The sequence below is a fragment of the Natator depressus genome, chromosome 10 (assembly GCF_965152275.1).
Source record: "Natator depressus isolate rNatDep1 chromosome 10, rNatDep2.hap1, whole genome shotgun sequence".
In the NCBI taxonomy this organism is placed as follows: domain Eukaryota; kingdom Metazoa; phylum Chordata; order Testudines; family Cheloniidae; genus Natator; species Natator depressus.
The window spans coordinates 25,664,778-25,687,775 of record NC_134243.1 but is presented as its reverse complement, the minus strand read 5'-3'; the positions used below and the strand labels follow the sequence as shown (position 1 = coordinate 25,687,775).

General features: G+C 42.7%; 1 protein-coding gene across 4 annotated transcripts in view; it reads left to right on the top strand.

Annotated features, from left to right (window-relative positions):
- The window catches only part of ABAT (4-aminobutyrate aminotransferase), a 151,922-nt gene that overhangs the window by 24,253 nt on the left and 104,671 nt on the right, over positions 1–22,998 (top strand). Inside the window, exon 1 of one of the 4 annotated variants that reach the window (XM_074965483.1) lies at positions 22,034–22,149. The exons of the other annotated variants lie outside the window; for them this stretch is intronic. The gene's annotated coding sequence lies outside the window, so the exon portion shown is untranslated. Of the gene's footprint in view, positions 1–22,033; positions 22,150–22,998 lie in introns of those variants that run through there. 4 annotated transcript variants of the gene reach the window in all.

The window sequence follows — 22,998 nt, the reverse complement described above, 5'->3', positions numbered from 1 at the left end:
TGATCTCCAAATTCTTTCTAATTCCATTGGTTGAGATTTAAAGTATCACTGAGTGAGTTGACACCAAGGGCTCGTCTCCTCTTACGGTGGATCGACGCTGTGGCAGGTCTAGTGAAGACCTGCTTAACTGACCGCCGATTGCTCTCTCCTCAACTCTGGTACTCAACCAGAACTAGAAGCATAAGGTAAATCGACGGGAGAGTTTCTCCCGTTGACCCAGCGCAGTGTAGATACCACACTAAATCGACCTAAGGTACTATTTTAGGTGGACTTAGCCCCGCAGTGTAGACCTGCCCGAAGAGTCTTCAGAGAGGGTGTATGAGGCTACATTACGTCAAGGGATGAGGCTGTCGGCTCTTCTCAATGTTCTCTCATCAGCACGAAGCAAATCTTGTCTCTCACTTCACATTATTGCTGCAATGCAGCTGCTGGGAAAGGGAAACAGAATCACCAAATATGTGTGTGTGTTTGGGGACACAGAGAATGAATTAATCCAGAATGAAGGGATGGGTGAAAACCCAAGATTCCTGCTTGAATAATTTATTTCCCCAGGTTACTGCATGAGAGAGATGAGAGCGCCTTGGTATATACAATCACTTGAAGAGTGGGTTTACAGGGGACAGTCAAAATTTGGGTAACTGCTTCAAAGTGACGCTTCAATCTTGGCAATTTTAAAAAGCAAGTGCAGTTAAATAATATAAGAACGGTCCTAATGGGTCAGACGAAAGGTCCATCTAGTCCAGTATCCGGTCTTCCGACAGTGGCCAATGCCAGGTGCCCCAGAGGGAATGAACAGAACAGGTAATCGTCACGTGATCCATCTCCTGTCGCCCATTCCCAGCCTCTGGCAATCAGAGGCTAGGGACACGATCCCTGTCCATCCTGGCTAATAGCCATTGATGGACCTATCCTCCATGAACTTACCTAGTTCTCTTTTAAACCCTGTTGTAGTCTTGGGAGTTCCACAGGTTGACTGCATTGTGTGAAAAAATACTTCCTTATGTTTGTTTTTAAATCTGCTGCCTATTAATTTCATTTGGTGACCCCTAGTTCTTGTGATATAAGGAGTAAATAACACTTCCTTATTTACTTTCTCCACACCAGTCATGATTTTATAGACCTTTATCATCAGCCCCCCAGAGTCATCTCTTTTCCAAGCTGAAAAGTCCCAGTCTTTTTAATCTCTCCTCATACGGCAGCGATTCTATAACCTTAATAATGTTTGTTGCCCTTTTCTGAACCTGTTCCAATTCCAATAGGTCTTCTTTGAGATGTGGCGACCACATCTGCACACAGTATTCAAGATGTGGGTATACCATGGATTTATGTAGAGGCAACATGATATTTTCGGTCTTATTATCTATCCCTTTCTTAATAATTCACAACATTCTGTTTGCTTTTTTGACTTCTGCTGCACATTGAGTGGATGTTTTCCGAGAACTATCCACAATGACTCCAAGATCTCTTTCCTGAGTGGTAACAGTTAATTTAGACACCACCATTTTATATGTATAGTTGGGATTATGGTTTCCAATGTGCATTACTTTGCATGTATCAACTTTGAATTTCATCTGCCATTTTGTTGCCCAGTGACCCAGTTTTGAGAGATCCTTTTGTAGCTCTTCGCAGTCTGCCGGGGACTTAACTATCTTGAGTATCCTCAGCAAATTTTGCCACCTCACTGTTTACCCCCTTTTCCAGATCATTTATGAATATGTTGAATAGGACTGGTCCAAGTACAGATCGCTGGGGGACATTGCTATTTACCGGGTATCTGGCTGGTGAATCTTGCCCATATGCTCAGGGTTTAGCTGATAGCCATATTTGGGGTCGGGAAGGAATTTTCCTCCAGGGCAGATTGGAAGAGGCCCTGGAGTTTTTTTGCCTTCCTCTGTAGCATGGGGCACGGGTCACTTGCTGGAGGATTCTCTGCTCCTTGAAGTCTTTAAACCATGATTTGAGGACTTCAGTAGCTCAGACATAGGTGAGAGATTTTTCGCAGGAGTGGGTGGGTGAGATTCTGTGGCCTGCGTTGTGCAGGAGGTCAGACTAGATGATCATAATGGTCCCTTCTGACCTTAGCATCTATGAATCTATGAAAACTGACCATTTATTCCTCCCCTTTGTTTCCTGTCTTTTAACCAGTTACCAATCGATGAGAGGACCTTCCCCCATTCCCAGCTGCTTTCTTTTTGGTGGAATAATTTAGGTGACACAGCTTTTAGTACTATTTTTTTTCTTCCCATTCTTAAAGCCAGAAAAACTATTTTTTTTGCATGTCTTTCTGCAGCCACAGGAAGTGAGCAACTGTTCTTGTTCTTTAATTGTAATCAGTATCCTAATTATTAAATGGCCACACATGCAGGTGCAATGTCTCCATTTCAACCCAAAGGGTGAGATTTTGATCTCAGTAAATAAGAGAAGTAACTGTGGACTTACACTTCTGTAACTGAGATCAGAATCTGGCCCTCAGACTCTGCAGTCAGGCCCGCCAGCGGAGGGGGACGGCAAAGGGGTCAATTGCCCAGGGGCCTGGCAGCGGATGAGATAGATAAGGTTTTATTTTTGTTTTTTTAATAAAAAAGATAAAGAAATGCAGTTTCCTCCTCCTGCTGCTCTGTACAGAGCACCATCCCTCATTGTGACAGTAACAGTTTGCCAGAGCGCTGCTGCACCCTACTGGTCTGGCAGAGCATCAGCAACAGCAGCCTGGGAACCACAGAGCTTGCTGTCTCCTCTGGCTGCTCAGGAGCTGCTGTGCCTGCCGTGCTGGCTCTCTGGATGTGGGGCTGAGGACACGGAGACTTAAAGAGGAACAAGCTCCCTCTGCGCTACCAGATTTCCTCCCCCAAGGCTGCAGCCCCTCACCAAACACAAGGCAGCAAGTTCAGCCACCCAACTGAGTCGCCCTAAGTTTGCTGAGAGGCAGCCAGGGCTAGCCCTCCCTTCACTGCCGCTAGCACTGGCTGATGAGCCACTACCATGAGCACAGGATGAGGCGGGGGGCCACCTGTGACCACATTAAATGTGGTCAAAATCCACAAATGGCTCTAATATAATGGATTTCTACATTCCAGTTAGTAAGCTGGCGTTGCAGGCATGCAATGGTGTTCCCAAAGCATGTCATAAAACTTCAGCTTCTGATTAACTTTCTGCCATTAACTAGAAGCAGGAAGGGAAGAGGTGCAGGCTGCAGTGTTTCTTGTTCAAGGCTTCAGTAGATTATCAAAGGATATTGACTTGGCAGTGTCCAGTAAAATTACTTTATTGTTAAACCCTACATTCAGGTCTCACTTATAATGTATGTTTTATGGGTGAGAGGATAAACTTTGGACTGTCACCTTTTTTTGAGCAGTCTACAACAATGCTCCCACTGCATAGCTGAGCACAAGAGAAGTTAAATACAATCCAAGAACAACTAAAGGAAACATCCTTAAGGAAAGTGCTCTGCTGACCCATTACACTGGGGCTGTTTGTTTCAGCATACTGTCATTGAAAAATAAAAGTTCCAGTTTGCAGAGTCTGTAACAACTAAAATGCTAAACCTAATGGCTTATTTCTTCCAATGTCCAAACAGGCCAAATTCATCCCTGTGGAACTTCTCTGAAGCCACATTGAGTCACACTGACAGTGAATTTAGCTCAATATCAATGAGGTGATATCTTCTATTGAATCAACTTCTGTTGGTGAGAGAGACAAGCTTTTGAGCTTACACAGAGCTCTTATAAAAGATATTACCTACCCATCTTGTCTCTCTAATATCCTGGGACCAACATGGCTACAGCACTACATAGTGTGGAAAATGTCTAATTTTCATTTGACCAGAGTAAAAGAGGCTTGACTTTGGAATTCATGAAGGCCTCTGATTCAGCAGTCCATCCCTATTCAGCAAAGCATTTAAGTATGTGCCTGAGGTTAAATTGGGGCCTAATTCAGGAATCTACATAATCTGGGTGTTCTAGCTCTTATAGGGAGAGTCTGTCGGCAGTGTGAGGTAAAGGAAGGCTCTTGGAGCATAAGAAAGACTTCAGAATGTTGGCTGCCTTTTTTCCACTCAATATCACTCCTTTTTCTGTGGTCTTAAGTTCCTATACTCAGTTCTCCCCAGACTTTTTTCTCCTCTGTACTACCGCCTCTTTTATCTAGCCTCCAAATAAAAAAAGTCTATCTGTAATATTTATTTGTTCTTTTGTATTGCATTCCACAGCAACACAGATTATTTTGAGATTTCTGTTCTCCTGCCTATAGAAATTAGTTCTCTTTGTAAGGCACCCTTCCAGTTTAGGGATGGACTGAGCCTGCTCTCTAGAGTTTACTGTAAAAACACAGCTTAAGAGGTTTTCTCTTAGAATAAATTGAAACGAATATGATGAAAGAATTGTGATTGGAACCATGAATCTTTAGCAGAATGAAGTTTGAATACATCAAGTGACTTGTAAAAAGGACTGGAAACTTTTTATTTTATGTCGTTTTTCCTGCTACCAAAATCCTCTCATTTAGCCAGGAAATTCTGCAGTTATTCAGATCTTTCCCTTTAAAAGTCATGGTCAAGAAAAGTGGATTGAGATGAGCGCTTTAAAGGTGGATTCCACTTGCAGCACAACAAATGTCAAACATATGTCAGCTGTCTATTTCTCATGGGAACATCAGCAAATAAATATAGTCTTTTCTAATGTTTACTCAAAAAATACTAAACCCAGCAGTCAGTCTCTTGCAGTATCTCTAGGCTATCACACTGTCCTCCTTCCTCTTGCAGAAAGCTTTTCGTCCCACATGTTGTCTCTAAGGCCTGGTCTACACGGGGGAGGGTGTCGATCTAAGTTATGCAGCTTCAGCTATGTGAATAACGTAGCTGAAGTTGATGTACTTAGGTCTACTTACTGTGGCGTCTTTACTACGGTAAGTTGACGGCTGGTGCTCCCCCGTCAACTCTGCCTGTGCCTCTCATCCTGCATGCTTGGTGGTTGATTTATCACTTCTAGACTAGACACGATAAATCGACCCCCGCTGGATCGATCACTGCCTGTCGATCCAGCGGGTAATGTAGACAGGCCCTAAGTCAACTGTGGGTTATTTGCTTTTCTGAAACCTATTACACAGATTTGCATGATCTATCTTGAGGGGGAAAGGGCTTGGGGTTTCTAGTCTCTCTTTTAATGACAAAGTCTGATTCAGCTAAATTTCAGTTTGGGTGATTATATGCTGCCTATTTAAATACCTTGGCATGGAAGATGCTGTATAAATGTTGATGAGCAGGTGCAGCAAAGGGGAAAAAAATTATCTGTCACAGTGTAATGTACATTTCTATTCCAAAGCACTTTTGGGAAGCTAAGGCCCCACTTACTTAATTTTCTACCATGAGTAACTCCATTGATTTCAACAGGCTTACTGATTTGCAGTAAAGTTAGACATGTATATAAGTGTTTGGACTGAGGCCTCAATGTAGATTTATATTTGAACTGAATTCAAAGCTGCCAATGTCTGTCCATTTGCTTTCTCAAGTGATGTAGGTCACTGAAGCTGGAACTAACCTGCTTGGAAAAGGTTTGTGTGGCACATAGTGAGTGCTGTCACAGTCTGATGTTATAGTGGAAGATGAATCAAGGTTGTTTGAATAGCAAACATCTATGTAGTGAACATCTCTGAGCATGTATGAGTTGACTGTTGTTCAAGTAGCTGCTCCTTAGGAGTCGGACAATATTTTCCCCCAGACCCCTAAAAAGTTTCTGTTTTTTCCATGCCTACATTTAATTGACCATACACCATAATTCCCGCTCCCTGCCCTGACTAACTGAGATGTGTAACGGGATTTCAAGGGAAGGGGAGACAATACCATCATTTTGACATTTAAATGAGTAGACTAGACAAACATCACTAGGAGAATGTACTGCAGGGATCAGTCCTGCATTAGCAGGGAACTGGACAGCCTCACCAAACAGGCCATCTCCATTTCTAACTGCTATGAATCTATAATTAAAAGAAAAGGAGTACTTGTGGCACCTTAGAGACTAACCAATTTATTTGAGCATGAGCTTTCGTGAGCTACAGCTCACTTCATCGGATGCATACTGTGGAAATTGCAGAAGACATTATATACACAGACACCATGAAACAATACCTCCTCCCACCCCACTCTCCTGCTGGTAATAGCTTATCTAAAGTGATCATCAAGTTGGGCCATTTCCAGCACAAATCCAGGTTTTCTCACCCTCCGCCCCCCCACAGACAAACTCACTCTCTTGCTGGTAATAGCCCATCAAAAGTGACCACTGTCTTCACAATGTGTATGATAATCAAGGTGGGCCATTTCCTGCAGAAATCCAGGTTCTCTCACCCCCTCACACCCCTCCAAAAACCACACACACAAACTCACTCTCCTGCTGGTAATAGCCTATCCAAAGTGACCACTCTCCTTACAACGTGCATGAAAATCAAAGTGGGCCATTTCCAGCACAAATCCAGGTTTTCTCACTCCCCCACCCCCATACACACACAAACTCACTCTCCTATCCTTCAGGATAGGTTGTAGATCCTTAATAATGCGTTGGAGGGGTTTTAGTTGGGGGCTGAAGGTGACGGCTAGTGGCGTTCTGTTATTTTCTTTGTTAGGCCTGTCCTGTAGTAGGTGACTTCTGGGAACTCTTCTAGAGCCAGAAGATGACCCAACACTCTCACAAATCTTGGGAGACAGGCCAGTCCTTGCCTACAGACAACCCCCCAACCTGAAGCAAATACTCGCCAACAACCACATACCACACAACAGAACCACTAACCCAGGAACCTATCCTTGCAACAAAGCCCGTTGCCAACTGTGCCCACATATCTATTCAGGGGACACCATCACAGGGCCTAATAACATCAGCCACACTATCAGAGGCTCGTTCACCTGCACATCCACCAATGTGATATATGCCATCATGTGCCAGCAATGCCCCTCTGCCATGTACATTGGTCAAACTGGACAGTCTCTACGTAAAAGAATAAATGGACACAAATCAGATGTCAAGAATTATAACGTTCATAAACCAGTCGGAGAACACTTCAATCTCTCTGGTCATGCAGTCAGAGACATGAAGGTCGCTATCTTACAACAAAAAAACTTCAAATCCAGAGTCCAGCGAGAAACTGCTGAATTGGAATTCATTTGCAAATTGGATACTATTAATTTAGGCTTAAATAGAGACTGGGAGTGGCTAAGTCATTATGCAAGGTAGCCTATTTCCCCTTGTTCCCCCCCCCCCCCGAAGACGTTCTGGTTAAACTTGGATTTATGCTGGAAGTGGCCTACCTTGATTGTCATGCACAGTGTGGGGAGAGTGGTCAGTTTGGATGAGCTATTGCCAGCAGGAGAGTGAGTTTGTGTGTGTGTGGGGGTTGAGAAAACCTAGATTTGTGCTGGAAATGGCCCACCTTGATTATCATGCACATTGTAGGGGGAGTGGTCACTTCGGATGAGCTATTACCAGCAGGAGAGTGAGTTTGTGTGTGTATGGGGGTGGGGGAGTGAGAAAACCTGGATTTGTGCTGGAAATGGCCCACTTTGATTTTCATGCAGGTTGTAAGGAGAGTGGTCACTTTGGATAGGCTATTACCAGCAGGAGAGTGAGTTTGTGTGTGTGGTTTTTGGAGGGGTGTGAGGGGGTGAGAGAACCTGGATTTCTGCAGGAAATGGCCCACCTTGATTATCATACACATTGTGAAGACAGTGGTCACTTTTGATGGGCTATTACCAGCAAGAGAGTGAGTTTGTCTGTGGGGGGGGCGGAGGGTGAGAAAACCTGGATTTGTGCTGGAAATGGCCCAACTTGATGATCACTTTAGATAAGCTATTACCAGCAGGAGAGTGGGGTGGGAGGAGGTATTGTTTCATGGTGTCTGTGTATATAATGTCTTCTGCAATTTCCACAGTATGCATCCGATGAAGTGAGCTGTAGCTCACGAAAGCTCATGCTCAAATAAATTGGTTAGTCTCTAAGGTGCCACAAGTCCTCCTTTTCTTTTTGCGAATACAGACTAACACGGCTGTTACTCTGAAACCTATAATTAAAATAGGTATTTTACACATGCGGACACACTTCTCAAAGCTTCAGTTATCGCCATGTTGGGTGGAACGCAGACTGTTCTCTTGGGAAAGGGGCAGCTATTGTCAGCCATTGTATATCTGATCTGTCATTCTGCAACCATGGGAGAAAGGGTGTTTACTTTCAGAAAAGGGAAATATCTTCTGTGGCTATTGAGATCTGCTGGGCTTGGGTTTTGTCCTAAGAGCAAATGTGTAATTACAGTCATTGAATACATTCTTATTTTCATATCAAATTGGAACTTGATATATACCTTGGTAAACTGGGATATAGGCTACTGCATAAAGAGGAGTGGACAGTTACCAAAGTCTTAGGGTATGCAGGGGCTAGGATGACCCCTCCCTGCTACATGTTCTTGAAAACTCCAATCTTGCATGTTAAGTTTGATTAGTGTAGAATTGAATTGATGCATTGTATTTTTTGTCTTCTTGTGACTTGTTAAACTCTCCTGCTGCCAGAAATAATGTAATATATGAACTGATGTTGCATTATAAACATTGATACTGATGTCATAAGAAGAATTGAAGAAGCATGGAAGAAATAACCTCCCAGCTCATTATCTGGACTCTGATGGGGATTGCTACTGTGACAGTATATTAAATTGGCTGGAAATGTAATAAAAAGATTAAAAATGAAATGAACTGGCAAAGCATTGTAGACATGAATGTGCTGCTTTTGAAAGGGTTAGGTGGCTAAAAAAACTAAAATATGAGCTGGGCTATTTCATGTTTGCCTAGTCCATGCACTTTGTAATTCTCCCACACACAAAAAAGACCATTTATTCCCATTTTTCATCAGATTTGTTTGCAGTTGTAATAACCTCTTAATTATTTTGTCAAAATGTACTGCAGACCACTTATAATTACACTATGATTGTTAAACTACACTAGTCAAGTAAGTGAATAAAGTGCAGTTTGGATTTAGTTTCCAAGCATTTTTGTTTGTTCCCTTGCTGATTTCCACTGAGTCTTCCAGACGTTTGTGAGGTTCTGCCCTGTGGCCAAGAGTTGGTGAGATACTTAAGCTCATGAGTCATCTTAAGCATGAGTAGCCTCATTTATCTCATTGAGACTATTCATATGCTTAAAGTTGCACATGAGCTTAAGTACCTTATTGAATTGGATCAATGTTAATTTAATTTTGCCTTCCAAGCAGTCTCATCAGCTGGAGTCTGGAGATGATTGTTGAGGTTTTCAAAACAGTTTAGGGGATTTAGACACATTTTCCATTAAATTTAACAGAACAGATATGTGTCTAGCTTTGAAAATCTCAAGCTGAATGCTGCAAGGAAGGTGGCACAAGTACTCCTTTTCTTTTTGCGAATACAGACTAACACGGCTGTTACTCTGAAACTTGGCCTAATTGTGATACATGGGCAATGATGAGATAATGTTAGGAGTATAGGTATGTGAGACCCTACCTGACTTCTATGTAGCCCTTTAGTTCATCTGTTCACACTGTTTAGCTTTTTTTAAAAAAAAGGTTTATGACTTATCTCCTCTCTGATGTTAATTTTAAGTAGCTACTGTCTAAATGGCTTTGACACTTGTAACTCCAAATTAGTCCTAAAATGGAGACTGGGCCACTGGTTTTGTTTATGTCTGAGTGAATTATATCAGATAGCTGATATTTGAGTGACACTGTGCAAACCTGCCCCTGCCATGCATACATATACACATCCATCCCTCAAATTTGTTGGAAAGTAACGGGTTCCTAGTGATGTGCTGAGGTTGATTGCACTGAATTTCCAGCATTCACTATGCTTATTTTCTCTTCAGAGAGGACAGTTGCCTCCTGAAAATTAGTTTAGCTATAAAGCTTCCATATTGAATTCAGTAGTATGGGACACAGTCTTCTAGTCAGCCATCGATGAAAGAATGCATTTTTTACCACTGTGGCTGTCAAGGTTCCTCCCCCACTCTGAACTCTAGGGTACAGATGTGGGGACCTGCATGAAAACCTCCTAAGCTTACTTTTACCAGCTTAGGTTAAAACTTCCCCAAGGTACAAATTAATTTTATCCTTTGTCCTTGGAATATCCACTGCCACCACCAAACTCTAACTGGGTTTACTGGGAAACGTAGTTTGGACACGTCTTTCCCCCCAAAATCCTCCCAACCCTTGCACCCCACTTCCTGGGAAAGGTTTGGTAAAAATCCTCACCAGTTTGCATAGGTGACCACAGACCCAAACCCTTGGATCTGAGAACAATGAAAAAGCATTCAGTTTTCTTACAAGAAGACTTTTAATAGAAATAGAAGTAAAGGAATCACCCCTGTAAAATCAGGATGGTAAGATACCTTACAGGGTAATTAGATTCAAAACATAGAGAATCCCTCTAGGCAAAACCTTAAGTTACAAAAAAGACACACAGACAGAAATAGATTATGATTTCTTTAAATGGCTGAGAAAAGAATTGTGCTGAATAGAATAACTAACGCATACCTAGCTAGATTACTTACTAAAAGTTCTAAGACTCCATTTCTGTTCTATCCCCAGCAAAAGCAGCATACCAACAGACAGAGACCCTTTGTTTCTCTCCCTCCTCCCAGCTTTTGAAAGTATCTTGTCTCCTCATTGGTCATTTTGGTCAGGTGCCAGCGAGGTTACCTTTAGCTTCTTAACCCTTTACAGGTGAGAGGAGTTTTCCTCTGGCCAGGAGGGATTTTAAAGGGGTTTACCCTTCCCTTTATATTTATGACAGTGGCTATTTGGGTATCCACTGAAATTGATCAATCCAACGTTGTTGTTTGGTTTTTTTTCTCCTCCATTTTCTGATGTGCCTTTCTCTGAAGTCATCCCTTCACTTTTGTCCAAATAAGGTCCTAACTCTTCTCCCCAGTTTCTACTTGCTAGAACATTGCATGCTGTTTACAATAGTAATTCCTATTTGTGAGCTGCAGTAGGTATGTTTTGTTTTTGTTTTTGGTAGCTCTTGCGCCAGTGAGTAAAGGAAAAATGCCACCATCTAAACATTTAAGTTGTAAAGTGCAAAGAATATGCCAGGCCAACTTAATTTTTAGCCAGTGTCTGCACTGTCTCATATATTCCCTTCTAACTACACTGAAAGACTTCATAGCAATAGTTTACAGTTAAGCCAGTGATCAAACTAGTTAGGATAGCTATGGTATTGATTATTACAGAGGATAACCTAAGTTTGTAGACTATTTATAGTGATTAGGGACCTTGCTCTTAGTTATGCATATAAGCTAATTGGCTTAATAGGGTTGCACATGTGTAATAGAAAATGGTATTGGGCTATCGGTCTCTCTGCATGTGATTTTTCTGCCACATCACTCCCCATAATTACTTCTGGGGGAATTTTGCACCACTGTGCAATGCAGAATTTTGCAGAAATTAATGTGCATGCAGAATTTCCTTTTCCCCCATAGAAATGGGCTGCAGTGCTGCTAGCTGTCACTAGGAGCCACTGGACCTTGCAGAGTCCAGCTTGCACAGAGAAGACACTGTTGGGGAGAGGGAGAGGGAGCTAGAAGGTTCCTGTCAGTTGCAGTTCCCAGCATGCCTTTAGGGAAGGAGAGGGCAGCAGGCAGGAAACTCTGTGCAAGCCTGGGACTGAGCATCAGGCTGTCTCCCCCTCTGGATCCCTGGGCTCTGAGTGGGGAGAGGGTTGGGTGTCTGGTTTGGGGGGACCACAGCTGGGATCTGGGGAGGAGGGGATGCGGATATCTGGGCCCTGGGGGGCCCTGTGGCTGAGCTCTGGAGGGGAGGGGGTGTGGGTATCTGGGAAAAGGGGGACCTGTGGCTGGGCTGTGGGGGCTGGAGGGAGCGGGTGCAAATATCCGGGCCGGGGGGAAGGGATGCGGGTATCTGGGCAAGGGGGAGCCCCGCAGCTTGGCTCTGGGGGGAGGGGTTGTGGGTTTCTGGCCCGGCTGGGCTCTGGAGGGGGGAAGGCGGCAGAAAAACAGGAACTGGGTTGTCCTAGGGGTTTCTTTAACTCTCTATTCCTGAAGGAATTTTTGTGTGCCTGTATTGTTACAGACATACTTGCTGACAGGTATTTTGAAATAAATTACCAAAATAATTGAAAATGGCATTATTATGTAGTTTATTTTGACAAATAAAATTTGCAGAATTTTAAAATACTGTGTGCAGAATTTTTAATCTGTTGATGGAGAATTTTTAATTTTTTGGCACAGAATGCCCCCAGGAGTAATCATAATAACAATCCTATCCCCTGATAGGGTGCTGAGGGATAGGAAAGTCCTTTATTAGTGACCACAAAGACAAATTTATAAGTTGTCCAAAGGTGTGTCTTCCTTCCTCTGAACCGGTGACTTGGCTCAAGGAGTCAAATAGGTGATTAAGGAAGATAGGGCCATAAAGTTCTGCAATCCCTTTGTTGCAGGAATCTTGAAGTCTTGGTTTCCTGTTTCAGGAGCAGTCATAAATAGAAATGATTGTCTACCTGCTGTTAATGTATGTGGTGTGCCTCTTTATGGAAGACGCCTGTGGTGGTGTGGGCTTTGATTAGTTATAATCAAATCACTCTGATTGTAGTAGTTGTCAGTATGTAAATGTTGATTTGATACTCCAGTGAAAACAAGATGCTCATTCCTTTTCAAGGACTGCAGGCATTTTAAATGAGTGACACATTTCGTCCTCAAAAAGTTTGGAGTTCTCAGGGCTTACTTTTTAGTCCCTTAGCATGTCAGTGTTTTTAAATTATGAACAGAATGTGATGGTGAATGTCCCAGTTTGTTTTGCCGTCTACTGCTTGATGCTGATGTGTTCTATTTCTTGAAGGCATATATGACATTTATGTTTTTGACATTTTGTCTCTACCCCCAGGAGCTGCTATGTCTGGGTATTTTGTTTTACTCAAGTGTTACAGTTCTGTGCATGGTATGGAACATTTTGTATTTCCTAACAAGTCTCTGGCTGTTGCTTTCTAATGTGTCTGAGCCACTGCCTATTGAAGGCTTATAAAATAAATCATCATTTTCTTTGCTAGTATGTCTGGTCACTTATAGTAAAACCATGTGTCAGTAAATATCACAGCAATCAGTAACATGGCTAGACCTTATATTACCGGGGGTAAAAATAACGAGTCTTCATAGTTACCTTGTGCTTTCATTTGCTACTGTGTACCAATCTTTCTAGATCTTGATCTTCTTCCTTTTAGCGCATGCTTCTCGTGATAATACACTGAAACTGATGCATGTATGAAAGAATAAATTAATTTGATAGAAAAGTGTGCTTTTGAATAAGAACATAATAACTAGAAGGATCAGTTCATAAGAGCAGAAAATGTACTGTAAGTTTCCCTGGAAAAATCCAGTATGCTGTTTTCAGGCTGCACTACTACTTTCGTTGGTTGGCTATGTTCTTTCCTACAACATGCTACTCAAACAGGACTTGTAACTACCATTAGTCCTGATAAATTAGGATTGAAATCAATGACTGGCTTGTGTTATGACCCATAGTTTTGTTGAAATCATGAAAAGAACGATAGTCCTTTAGATTACTGGACTGGATCTCAGCATATCTGAGTTCAGTTCCTTGCTCTGCCACAGACTTTCCATTTGACCTTGGGTATGTTGTTTAATATCTCGTGCATTGGGTCCCCATCTGTGAAAATGGGGATGATAATACTTCCTGATCTCACAGAGTTGTTAAGGATACATTAGTCTGAGATGTTCGAATATTATGGTGATAGGGGAGCCTAAGCATCTCGATGGACATTGGTGTAGAAAATGCAAGTGGTAAAATGTACAGTGGAGGAAAAGAAAGGATTCCGAGCAGCCACACCTTCTTTCAGAACATACATTCCAGCTTGATATGGGTAGGAAGATATAATTTAGTCTTTTTACGTTGGCGCTTTTGGTGCAGGAATTATAAAGTCGGTCTCTAGTGTTGAATTCGATGGTGATATCTTTGGAGCAGGGGACTGTGTTTTATACAGTGCTTAGCACAACAGGGTCCCTATCCTGACTGGAGCCTCTGGGTGCTACTGCAATGTAAATAACAATAATAATAATTACTATTACTATAATGCTTTGATAGCACCTCCTAGCCAAGGATTTCAAATTGCTTTATAAAACTTAGTGAATTAAGCCATATCCTATCAAGCAGAGTGTTTGTCACTGGAGAGGTAATATCTCCTTTATAATACTGTCTCCATACAGCCCATCTTGGGAGTCATTATCCTGGCTGTTCAGCCACATAACTTTAAATGTAGTAGTAAATTTCTCAGAGAAACCCCAGCGTTCTATAGATTGTGGGTATAACTACCTACCACTCCCAACTCCTCACAGTCCCCCTCACTCTCTGCTAGCTGATATGGTCATGAAATTAACCTTCTGTCTGCACAGGAATATTTGTTTCTTCTTAGGTAGTGATTAAAGTAGTTTCATAGTGTAGCTAGTTACTTGATTCGCTACAAAGCCAATATTACAGTTGCTTTTATTTTTCCCAGCAGCCAGTATAGGCAAGAGGCTTTTGTCTCCATAAATTAACTATTTATATTAATAATAATGTATGGGATAACTAATACGTTTAAACAGATATTCAATTAAGTAATCAGCATTCAGCACTAGAATAAAAGGGGTAAGGGATTAACATCAGTATTTGATCCAAATCATCTTGAATGCCTGTGATCTGTGGATTGCTTGGTATAGTTCCGGCAAATGATTGACATTTGTGATACCACTGATAGATTCCAAGGCCCGAAAGAAGCATTGTGATCATGTCGTCTGACTCACCTGTATAACACAGGCCAGAGAACATCCCCAAAATAATGCCTAGAGTATATCTTTTAGAAAAATATCCAATCTTGATTTTAAAATTGCCAGTGATGGAGAAGCTGCCACGACCCTTGGTAAGTTGTTCCAATAGTTAATTACCCTCACTGTTAAAAATTTACATGTTATTACCAGTCTGAATTTGTCTAGTTTGAACTTCCAGCCATTGGATCATGTCTTACCTTTCTCTGCTAGATTGAGAAGCCTGTTATCAAATATTTGTTCCCCACGTAGTTAGTTATAGACTGTAATCAAGTCCTGCATTAACCTTCCCTTTAAGATAAATAGATTGAACCCCTGAGTCTACCATTATAAGGCATGTTTTCTAATCCTTTAATCATTCTTGTGGCTTCTTCTCTGACCCCTTTCCAATTTATCAGCATCCTTCTTGAATTGTGGGCAACAGGACTGGACACAGTATTCCAGCAGCAGCTGCACCAGTGCCAAATACAGAGGTTACATAGCCTCTCTACACCTGCTTGAGATTCCTGTGGTTATGCATCCTTTTGGCCAGTGTCGCACTGGGAACTCATGTTCAGCTGGCTATCCATCACAACGCCAAAATTCGCAAAAAGAAAAGGAGTACTTGCGGCACCTTAGAGAGGAACCAATTTATTTGAGCATAAGCTTTTGTGAGCTACAGCTCACTTCATCGGATGCATACTGTGGAAAGCACAGAAGACGTTTTTATACACACAAACCATGAAAAAATGGGTGATTATCACTACAAAAGGTTTTCTCTCCCCCCACCCCACTTTCCTGCTGGTAATAGCTTATGTAAAGTGATCACTCTCCTTACAATGTGTATGATAATCAAGGTGGGCCATTTCCAGCACAAAACCAGGGTTTAACAAGAACGTCTGAGGAAGGGGGGGGAAGGGAGTTAGGAAAACAAGGGGAAATAGGTTACCTTGCATAATGACTTAGCCACTCCCAGTCTCTATTCAAGCCTAAGTTAATTGTATCCAATTTGCAAATTAATTCCAATTCAGCAGTCTCTCGCTGGAGTCTGGATTTGAAGTTTTTTTGTTGTAATATCGCAACTTTCATGTCTGTAATCGCGTGACCAGAGAGATTGAAGTGTTCTCCGACTGGTTTATGAATGTTATAATTCTTGACATCTAATTTGTGTCCATTTATCTTTTACGTAGAGACTGTGCAGTTTGACCAATGTACATGGCAGAGGGGCATTGCTGGCACATGATGGCATATATCACATTGGTAGATGTGCAGGTGAACGGGCCTCTGATAGTGAAATGGCCCACCTTGATTATCATACACATTGTAAGGAGAGTGATCACTTTACATAAGCTATTACCAGCAGGAGAGTGGGGTGGGGGGAGAGAAAACCTTTTGTAGTGGTAAACACCCATTTTTTCATGATTTGTGTGTATAAAAACAAACATCTTCTGTATTTTCCACAGTATGCATCCGATGAAGTGAGCTGTAGCTCACGAAAGCTTATGCTCAAATAAATTGGTTAGTCTCTAAGGTGCCACAAGTACTCCTTTTCTTTTTGTGAATACAGACTAACACGGCTGTTACTCGGAAACCCAAAAATTGTTTTCAGATTCACTGCTTCCCAGGGTAGTCTCCTCCATCTTGTTAGTATTGCCTATATTCTTTGTTCCTACATATATATGTTTACGTTTACAGTGTTAAAACACATACTTTTTGCTTGCACCCAGTTTACCAAGTAATCCAATCCACTCTGTATCAGAGACCTGTCCTCTTCATTATTTACTACTCCTGCAATTTTTGTGTTACTTGCGTACTTTATCAGTGATTAGTTTGTTTTCTTTCAGGTCATTGATAAAAATATTAAATAGTGTAGTGCCAAGAATTCATCTCTCTGGGATTCCATTGGAAACACACCCACTTGATGATTCGCCATTTACAATGATGATATGAGACCTGTTAGCCAGTTTTTAATCCATTTATTATGTGCCATGTTAATTTTATATCACTCTAGTTTTTAATCAAAATGTTATACGGTAGCAAGCTAAACACCTTCCAGAAGTCTAAGTATATTACATCAACACTATTACCTTTTATCAACCTGACTTATTATAGCATAAAAATAAATCCAGTTAGTTTGACAGGATCTATTTTCCATAACCCCATGTTGATTTGCATTAATTATATTACCCTCCTTTAATTCTTAATTGAGTGCCATATCAGCTGCTCCATTATCTTGCCTGGAATGATGTCACACGGATAGGCCTATAATTACCTGGGTCATCCCTGTAACCCTTCTGCCAGGTGAAGTCGGCAGCAGCCAGTGCTGGGTTCAATATGTAGAGATTCCTCTTAACAATACAAAACAGAACCTGTTTAAGCTCCCCACCCAGAAATCTGGAAAAATGTAATGCCACTCTTGGGAACCTCTAAGAGGCAATTCTTCCCCTCTCGCATGCACTGACTCTGTGTGTAACAAAAGAAAACTTTTATTAAAAGAGAAAGGGAGCCAAGCATTAATGTGGGAAAACAGCACAACCACATTCAAAAGCATGCAACCATAAGCACGCAGTGTCCTTTGCCTCAGTTTCCCACCTTGTTCAGAGAAAGTCTGATGAACAAATGTCCTTTTACCACATTACTCTCCTATCCTTCTGCTGTATCTCGCTCTTAGTTGGCTGTCCTTGGTTAGCAAAAGACTCTGAGATGTGTTAACAGAGTTTACCTCCCACCCTTGGGGTGCGTGGGGGGGGAGGAGGGAAGGCACTGAGCAAAGCCTCTGCTGCTCCTTCTGCTTCTATTGTTTCTCTGTTGTCACTTGCTGCTCCCACAACATCACATTCTGAGGTTCCAGCATTTAATCCAGTTCTTAGTGATTTCAGCAGGTAGTGGGGAACCTCACAGTCAGTTCAGTCTTTGTGTTGTCTTTCACTGTGCCCCACCCATGGTCTAAGGCAGAGGTGGGCAAACTACCGGCCACATCCAGCCTGCGAGACCCTTCTGCCTGGCCCCTGAGCTCCTGGCCCGGGAGGCTAGACGCCGGCCCCTCCCCTGCTGTTCCCCCTCCCGCACAGCCTCAGCTCACTGCGCTGCCAGTGCAATGCTCTGGGCAGGGGGGCTGTCGGGGACAGGGAAAAGGGAGGTTTGGATGGGGCAGGTGTCCTGGGGGGGCATCAGGGAACAGGGAGGTTTGGATGGGCTAGGAGTCCCGGGGAGGCCGTCAGGGGGCGAGAAGCAGGGGCGGGGTTGGATAGGAGTCGGGGGCCAGGCCATGCCATGCCTGGCTGTTTGGGGAGGCACAGCCTCCCCTAACTGGCCCTCCATACAATTTTGGAAACCCGATGTGGCCCTCAGGCCAAAAAGTTTGCCCGCCTCTGGTCTAAGGCTTAGCTCCTAGATCTGCCCTGCAGTGATGGCAACTATAGAAATCACCACTGGAAACAAGGACTCTCAATTGAGTCTCATCAGCTCTGTCATTAAATACTAGGGAGGAGCAGGTCAAAAGGCACCTAGGATTCTTGAGGCAGAGCCCACATCACCAGGTAGAACATCTGTCCCCACCCACTCTCATCTTCACTGGGATTTGGCATCCCTGTCTCCTGCATAGCAACTGAGGTTCAGTTCAGGTTAGTGACCCCTGCAATCAGGGCATTCTAAACACAGTTTTGCTGCCCTTTACTCATACGATAAGGATAACAACATTTAATTGCCCCTGCAATTAGAGTGAGTTATAAAACAAAACCAGCCACAATTGATCATTTCAGCAAAGCAACTCCATTTGCTGCGTGACTGGGCATGTCTATGGAAATATGATCTGCTCCTGAAGCCTCTTCCTCCTGCTCATAACAAGATGTCATGGGAGAGCTCATTCAGACCCTGCTTACATCCTGTTTAACCTTTTTACAAATTGGCACAGTGTTAGCTTTCCTCCAGTTATCTGGAACTTCCCTGGTGTTCCAAGGTTTATTGTTCTGATTAATAGGCTTCATGTGGAATATGTGTACTATTTGGCGGTGTGGTCTGTAGTTCACATGGAACGTGATAAGAACCCCAAAGAACTTCTCCAAAGCCTGCTATCACTAGAGCTTCAGACCAAGGGTTTTTGGCATTTCCTTGGCTCTGTCCAAAGGTCAGAAGAACACATCAGACCTGCAACCAATTTAGACTTCATTATTCCATACGTTGTTGAACAAATAAGACATACTGAACCAAAATGTGCATAATCACTAGGATTATCCATCAGTGAACAATTTAGCTTATAATAAAATTTTGGTATGTTAGCAAATGACGCTTTTTTCTTTTTAACACATTTGTTTCTGATTTTTTTTAAAAAAAGCCTTGCTGAATATGTGAAATAAAGATTTGTATTTAAAGTACAGAGGTTATTGCCAAAGACAACTGAATAGTAAGTAGTCAAAGGTTACTAGATGTGGTGCACTTAAATATTTTGTGATGTTAAAGAAAATCCATATGTACAGTGCACACATACGTGTATGCACAAAAGGTTGATCAATTTGAATTGATTGAAGTCTGGATGTTATCAGTTGGCCATTTATTACAGGAGGTCTTGAGGAGGGAATTAAAGAACAGTGTAGTGTAATGCATTAATGGACTTAGACACATGCAATGTTAGAAGGGAAGAAAACCATGGACCTGGATTCAAGAAGTAAGAGGAATTAAACTGTATACCATGCATGATTTAAACATCACTACACTGTTCTTTAATTCCCTCCTCAAGACCTCCAGACTTACTGCCAGTAGGAATACTGATACCTATAAGGAAGGGAACCCCCTTCTGCACAGAGCCAAGGGAGGCTGTTGCTCCCCTCTCCTTGGCCATGCAACCATTGCCTGGGACCTCAAGTGGCTCCTTGGTAGCAGCCAGGGAGGGAACACAGAGGGAGGCAGTATAGATCCCTGCTATGTTGCCTATGCCATGTGGAAGTCCAAACACTGAGCAAGACGTGGTGACTTAGAGAAAGGATCAGCCCGTGCTCCACTCTGGGAAAGCTGTGAAGGGGCATACACGGAGCCAAGAGAAGCAGAGAGTGGTGATATCACATCACAGCAGCAGCACGCCACTCTATCCCTCCACGGAAATCATTGGAAATTGATCAACCTTTTGTGCATACACGTATGTGTGCCATGAGACTCAATTGAGAGTCCTTGTTTCCAGTGGTGATTTCTATAGTTGCCATCACTGCAGGGCAGATCTAGGAGCTAAGCCTTAGACCAGAGGCGGGCAAACTTTTTGGCCTGAGGGCCACATCGGGTTTCCAAAATTGTATGGAGGGCCAGTTAGGGGAGGCTGTGCCTCCCCAAACAGCCAGGCATGGCATGGCCTGGCCCCCGACTCCTATCCAACCCCGCCCCTGCTTCTCGCCCCCTGACGGCCTCCCCGGGACTCCTAGCCCATCCAAACCTCCCTGTTCCCTGATGCCCCCCCAGGACACCTGCCCCATCCAAACCTCCCTTTTCCCTGTCCCCGACAGCCCCCCTGCCCAGAGCATTGCACTGGCAGCGCAGTGAGCTGAGGCTGTGCGGGAGGGGGAACAGCAGGGGAGGGGCCGGCGTCTAGCCTCCCGGGCCAGGAGCTCAGGGGCCAGGCAGAAGGGTCTCGCAGGCTGGATGTGGCCGGTAGTTTGCCCACCTCTGCCTTAGACCATGGGTGGGGCACAGTGAAAGACAACACAAAGACTGAACTGACTGTGAGGTTCCCCACTACCTGCTGAAATCACTAAGAACTGGATTAAATGCTGGAACCTCAGAATGTGATGTTGTGGGAGCAGCAAGTGACAACAGAGAAACAATAGAAGCAGAAGGAGCAGCAGAGGCTTTGCTCAGTGCCTTCCCTCCTCCCCCCCCACGCACCCCAAGGGTGGGAGGTAAACTCTGTTAACACATCTCAGAGTCTTTTGCTAACCAAGGACAGCCAACTAAGAGCGAGATACAGCAGAAGGATAGGAGAGTAATGTGGTAAAAGGACATTTGTTCATCAGACTTTCTCTGAACAAGGTGGGAAACTGAGGCAAAGGACACTGCGTGCTTATGGTTGCATGCTTTTGAATGTGGTTGTGCTGTTTTCCCACATTAATGCTTGGCTCCCTTTCTCTTTTAATAAAAGTTTTCTTTTGTTACACACAGAGTCAGTGCATGCGAGAGGGGAAGAATTGCCTCTTAGAGGTTCCCAAGAGTGGCATTACATTTTTCCAGATTTCTGGGTGGGGAGCTTAAACAGGTTCTGTTTTGTATTGTTAAGAGGAATCTCTACATATTGAACCCAGCACTGGCTGCTGCCGACTTCACCTGGCAGAAGGGTTACAGGGATGACCCAGGTAATTATAGGCCTATCCGTGTGACATCATTCCAGGCAAGATAATGGAGCAGCTGATATGGCACTCAATTAAGAATTAAAGGAGGGTAATATAATTAATGCAAATCAACATGGGGTTATGGAAAATAGATCCTGTCAAACTAACTGGATTTATTTTTATGCTATAATAAGTCAGGTTGATAAAAGGTAATAGTGTTGATGTAATATACTTAGACTTCTGGAAGGTGTTTAGCTTGCTACCGTATAACATTTTGATTAAAAACTAGAGTGATATAAAATTAACATGGCACATAATAAATGGATTAAAAACTGGCTAACAGGTCTCATATCATCATTGTAAATGGCGAATCATCAAGTGGGTGTGTTTCCAATGGAATCCCAGAGAGATGAATTCTTGGCACTACACTATTTAATATTTTTATCAATGACCTGAAAGAAAACAAACTAATCACTGATAAAGTACGCAAGTAACACAAAAATTGCAGGAGTAGTAAATAATGAAGAGGACAGGTCTCTGATACAGAGTGGATTGGATTACTTGGTAAACTGGGTGCAAGCAAAAAGTATGTGTTTTAACACTGTAAACGTAAACATATATATGTAGGAACAAAGAATATAGGCAATTAACATTAATTAATTAATGTTATCAGTTGGCCATTTATTACAGGAGGTCTTGAGGAGGGAATTAAAGAACAGTGTAGTGATGTTTAAATCATGTATGGTATACAGTTTAATTCCTCTTCCTTCTTGAATCCAGGTCCATGGTTTTCTTCCCTTCTAACATTGTATGTGTCTAAGTCCATTAATGCAAGGCAGCTGGACTTGGCTACGTAGAGCTGTTAGAAAACTCTCTTGCTGAGACATAGTGTGAAGCAACCAAGACTGGATCTTGCTTGCATTTCATTCTGGTGTGGCACTGCAGCAGGTATGGCTCGATGATCCTGCATTATTCCATAGTGGTTAGGAGTTCATGGCAGCTTGAATCACTGTAATATGCTGATTACTGAACTGGGTAAGTCACTATCTCCCTTGTAATAATTACAGATTTCCTCTGTGATTTTTCTCCTATTTGTTACCACAGCAACCATGTAATAGCTCAGCTGAAGTGCTGTCACAGTGATTTAAAACTGAAATAGCTCAGCCTTTTACTGCACGCTGGTTCATCTTTCCTCTTGTTTCCTCCCCTGCCCCTTGTAGCCATGGCAACCCATCAGTGGCATTCAAGTCTGCTGTGTTTCTCAGTGCATCTAGCAAGACAGCCAGCTCTTGGTTTTTGTTACTGTTACTACATAGTCACTGCTTTTATTGTGTGCGCATATGTATTTCTCTTTAATTCCACAGTTCAGAGAATGAATGCACCATGGGGAGCTGATACTACAGTGCATCATGATTGCTAATTATATATACATACACGCATTCATGCATGCATGCTAACTGTGCAGGATATCAAGGAAACAAATATAAGACTAGATATTTTGTAGGAATCATGTTCCCTGATATTATAGCTGTGGCATTATAAGCCAGAGCACAAATGATGCGTTACAGAGCTAATCTTTAGAGACACATGCTATTTTTTAATCACACAGTTATAAGGAAGATACAGTATTTGGAAGCTAGCAGATCATTTGAAATGAGTACATTCCAGTTCTAGATCCATCACTACTGTATTTCTGAACAAGAACATTCATTGAGTTAATTTTGGAGCTTATACAGATGTGAGTTAAAGTGCTACACCTATGTGTTAAGTGACAGAGCAGGTACCAGTCTATGCAGTCATGTGGCCTTGTTGTGAACTGAATTGGCCATCTTTCTCCCCAACCTCACCCTGGGTTTAGATTGAGCACAGGCAATTTGTAGGAGC